Source organism: Portunus trituberculatus, chromosome 46 (assembly GCF_017591435.1).
Source record: "Portunus trituberculatus isolate SZX2019 chromosome 46, ASM1759143v1, whole genome shotgun sequence".
Lineage (NCBI taxonomy): Eukaryota > Metazoa > Arthropoda > Malacostraca > Decapoda > Portunidae > Portunus > Portunus trituberculatus.
Window position 1 is genome coordinate 9949058 of NC_059300.1, and position 5000 is coordinate 9954057.

Below are 5000 nucleotides of genomic sequence, written 5' to 3' on the forward strand. Positions count from 1 at the left end.
AACAACAACAACAACTACAACTACTACTACTACTACTACTACTACTACTACTACTACTACTACTACTACTACTACTACTACTATTAATGACAAGAAGAAGAAAAATATAAAAAAATAAATAAGAATAAGAATATCAGCTGTAATTTTCATACAAGTTTTCATTTTTTTTTCATTAAACTTCGTCTTGTAAATAAAACCCGACCGAGGATTAACAGAAAAGTCCTATTTGTACATCACACAGCCTTGCAGAGTGCGGTGTTTCAAAAGCTCCCGCTGTAGAAAAAGAAAATAAAACGGCTGACACTTTTTTAGCTTATATGCCACGAGTACATTCTTAGAAAGACTATAACTATTTTATTAAACCATTTAATATTTACAAAACGTGCAGAAAAGTACGTTCCAGTTGACCAACTTGCTGTGAAATAATTAACCCATCTTGCGGTTGAAGGCACGTACATAGCAGATCGCGATCGGTCCCATTGATTCAGTCATAAACAGAAGCTTCTTACTTTATTTGTAAGGGAGATTATCGTGTCGTGATGTGTTCATTGTTAATCTTTTTTTTTTAACTCACGCGTTTGTCTCGAAGTCTTGATGCCATTCAGCTTTCCTTGTTCCATTTACTTGTATTAATCTTTTCTACATCTAAAACTGCGTCTCTCTCTCTCTCTCTCTCTCTCTCTCTCTCTCTCTCTCTCTCTCTCTCTCTCTCTCTCTCTCTCTCTCTCTTGCTTGAGCAGCTAGTGTGACATCCGTAGGCGCCGGTGGAGCCTCATTATACTAACATCTATGTAAATGAGCAAGAAGTGTGATAAAGATGAGAAAAAGAAGCGATAAAGATACGCATGCTGACAGTGTCTTGGGCCGGGAGCTGAACACTGACCTTGAAAATATGTAATAATAATAATAATAATAATAATAATAATAATAATAATAATAATAATAATAATAATAATATACGGTTTATTAATTTGGCAGTGCCACAAAAAGTTTACACTGAAAATGTACACGGGGGGACATTAAAACAATGAAATCCTTAACCTAACTATGAATCTAACTTAACCAAGAATTAACTTATGGATTTAATTGATTTATTTACTTATGGCTCGCACTATAGTGGGCACCGCGCTAAGGTAGTACCGGTCAGTGCGGGGTGCTCTTAAGGGCGCCACGCGATTCTGGTGTCGAGTGGCGCGGGCAGGGAGAGGCACGTCTGAGGGTAGCAGGTGGCGGAGACGTGGATGATGCAGCAGCCCTTCCCCAAATTTTTCCAAGGCTTCCTGGTGTCTTGTGGCCAGGCTCGGCAGACTCAGGCAGGTCAGGGCGTCCTCGTAGGACCTGTAGGCAGGGCCAAGGATGACCCTGAACGCCCTCTTGTGTGTGTGTGTGTGTGTGTGTGTGTGTGTGTGTGTGTGTGTGTGTGTGTGTGTGTGTGTGTGTGTGTGTGTGTGTGTGTGTGTGTGTGTGTGTGTGTGTGTTCGCGCAAGGAGAGAGACATGGCGCAAGATCTGAACAAATTTATCAAGATCTTCTCTGACAACACGTCTTCCAACACTTTGCTTTCCCGAATCTTCCTTCTTCTCCCTCGTGTATATTTCCTCACCTGCATTTCTTGTCTCTTTTCTACCCTCATCTGCTTTTTTATTCTAAGGTCTCTCTCTCTCTCTCTCTCTCTCTCTCTCTCTCTCTCTCTCTCTCTCTCTCTCTCTCTCTCTCTCTCTCTCTCTCTCTCTCTCTCTCTCCTTCCTGCCAGCCACGTCCTCCCTGATGGCCCACTCTCCCTCAGGCAAAGGTCCCCAAACGTGCCTCTTTGCTCTCTCCTACACCGTCCCGCCCTTTGCCCTCCATCGACTCTCCCTCGAGACATTCATTCTGCCACCACTCGCGGTCTTCCTACTCTCGAACTCTCACTTCTCTTCCTCCTCCTCCTCTCCTCTTCTTCCTCCTTTCCCAAAACACTCAATCGTTTTCGTCAATATGCCTCATTTTCATATTGAACTTCTGAAATATCTTTTCGTTTCCAGGAAGAATTTTCAAGTCATGGTGTAAAAGAAAACATGACTTTTTTATATATATTTTTTCATTTTCTTTCTACTTTGATGCTCAGCGCTTGGGTACACACGCGCACTCACAGGCACAAGCACACACAAGCACGTACGCACACACGAACGCACGCACGCACACACACACACACACAAAAAAAAAAAATAATAAAAAAATAAATAATAAATAAATAAAAATATAAAAAATAAAATATCATATAAAATAAAATAGAATAAATGAACAAATGCAAAATAAATTAATGCAAACTAAATAAATAAATGGATAGGATCAATCAATCAATCAATCAATTAAATAAAAAGAATAACGATGCATTATTGGGTAACTGATCGGAGTTCATCTTTAAAGGTAAGACGGCAAGCCGCCTCACCTCATCGGGCAGCACCTAACTCCGTGGTTACTGGAGCCCCAACTTTTATGACATTACCATCGGCTCGCAACTCATTTCTCACTAAAAGAATCACGTCTTTTTTTTTCTCATGGTTACTGTAGGTTTTCTTTTTTTTTCTCTTTCTTCTTAGTTCCTCCTCTTCCATTTCCTCTTCATTTTCCTTCTCAAATCAATTTCCTCTTACTCCTCTTACACCTCCTCAGATTCTTCCTCTTCTTCTCATCTTCCAATCAGATTATTTCTCCTCCTCTCCTGATCTTCCAATCATTTACACTTTCACTATTTTAACATATTCTTCATATTCTATAGTTATTTAATCATCTGATCTTTCAAAATTCTAATCATCCAGTATTAATCCTCCAATCATCTTCCAATCATCACATCCTCTAATCAATAGTATATCCTTCAATCTTCCTGTCTTCTTTCAATCTTATCCCCTGATCTCATCTTTCACACGCTGGCTCTTCAATATCTAGTCATATCAATAAATGCAGACCCAATTTTCCCTCTATTCTCCCTTCACATCACTCCTCTCTACCTGTCTCCGCCTGTCTCCTCCTCCCACACGGCTTTTATCTTTCAAAGCCACCAAGTACTCCATTCAACATCCATCCCACACATCCTTGACGCTCCTTTACATACCATTCATCCATCCTCTCCCTCCTCTTCTCTTCTTTTCCTTTCACTTTCACGTGCACATCATATTTCCTTTGATAACTTTCCACAGCTATTTCGTCCCCTCTCCTGACTCCTTCCACTCAACTACCCACATTTCCACCTGCTCGTCTTTTCCACTACTAGGTCGAACTCTTTCCCTGTTCCTGCAGTCTAATCAGGCCCACTCCTAAGGTGTCCAAGCCCTATCGAGCTGACAGGCGGCAAATGGGTCGTAGGGCGGTGGTAAGGGTGTAAGGAAGGGCTAAAGGAAAGAAAATGGAGCGTTAAAGCTGAGAGGAGCAGTGAGGGTAAGAGAAGAGGAGAGATGAGGAGGGAATTAGAAGTACGAAGATAAACAGGGGGACTACAGTACGGTGAAAGAAAGAAAATTGGAGATGGGAGGGTACGAAGATAGTCAGAGGAAAGATTTTTAAGAGAGGATAGATAAGAAGCGAAAGAAATTAGAGGAGGAAGAAAGGAATTAAAAGAGAGAGAAAAAAAAGGAGAGCAGAGAGTGCCAGCTGTGGACAATGAAGTTTACGAAAGAGGATAAGTAAAAAATAAATGGAAATAGAGCAAGAACAGAGGAAGAGAGAGAACTGTGAAGAGAAAGATCCAGCCAGAGGAGTGAAATTTGGGAAAGATGATAGTAGAAAAAAACAAATGAAACAAGAGGAGAGGATGAGAGAAGGATCAGAGCGCTAGACGGAGAGAATGAACGAAACTTACTAGATGAATAAGCAAAAGAAAATTTCAAAAGTCAAGTTAAATGAGTGACTGATGTTAATAGGTCAACCGCCGCTGCAACGTGACTATGATGGAAAAATAAAGATGCAATGAAAGTAGTGAAGGATGAAAGGAAGGCGCAAAAGGGGAAAAGGATGTGTGGTGAGAAAGAGGAGCAGAAAATATCACAAAGTCGGATAGCAAAAGAGAACCAGTGGATATTGGAAAGTAAGGAAGGGAAAAATGTGAAGCAGTAGATATGAAAGGGAATAGAAAAGGAGACTAAACTGGAATTGAAAGAGAGAGAGAGAGAGAGAGAGAGAGAGAGAGAGAGAGAGAGAGAGAGAGAGAGAGAGAGAGAGAGAGAGAGAGAGAGAGAGAGAGAGAGAGAGAGAGAGAGAGAACATACAAAAATACAGATGAGTATAAAAAGAAAGACCGAGAAGAAAAGAAAGAGGCATAAGAACAAAAAGAATTAAAGACAAGGAATAAGGAACAAAAACTAATGAGAAGGAAAGGAGAGTAAAAGTAGAGAAAGACGAGAATCAGGATGGCTGGCAAGTGGGAAGAGCTGAGGAAAAGATTTGTGCATCTCCGTCCTCCTCTCTTTCCTTCTTTCACACACAGAACCTCCTTAAAGCTCAATGCCTCTTAAATTGTTTCCATCACCACACACACACACACACACACACACACACACACACACACACACACACACACACACACACACACACACACACACACACACACAGCTTTTTTTTTACAGCTTTTCGCTCAGGGACGGACACTTAACCTCGTCATCGTGGCATGTTATTACACCAAGTTTCGGTCAGGGAACTTGGCAATCATACTATAGAGGTGATCCTATGAAGTACGATCACATACATTTACTACACCCCATACACATAATAAAAAGAAGAATGAGGTACCTTGGTATAAAAAAGGAGAACATAAGTAATAAACCAGATTCGAAACTACACGTAGCTTAAATTAGGTAAGGTTATATCACGATAAGCTGTAGAGGGTCACGTTAAGGTGTGATGTTAAGAAATTAAAATGAATGTTGAGATGGATGGGCAAGTTTTGATCATGATAGGTTACGTCAGGTTGTTTTTTTTTTTTTACATTACAAGGGCACTGGCCAAGGGAAAACAAAGTGTTGGAA

General features: G+C 40.6%; 1 protein-coding gene and 1 pseudogene across 16 annotated transcripts in view; both read right to left on the reverse strand.

Annotated features, from left to right (window-relative positions):
• LOC123519872 (potassium channel subfamily T member 2-like) overlaps window positions 1-5000 on the reverse strand; it is a 624454-nt gene that overhangs the window by 569836 nt on the left and 49618 nt on the right. The window lies entirely within an intron of this gene.
• LOC123520373 lies at window positions 4482-4716 on the reverse strand (annotated as a pseudogene).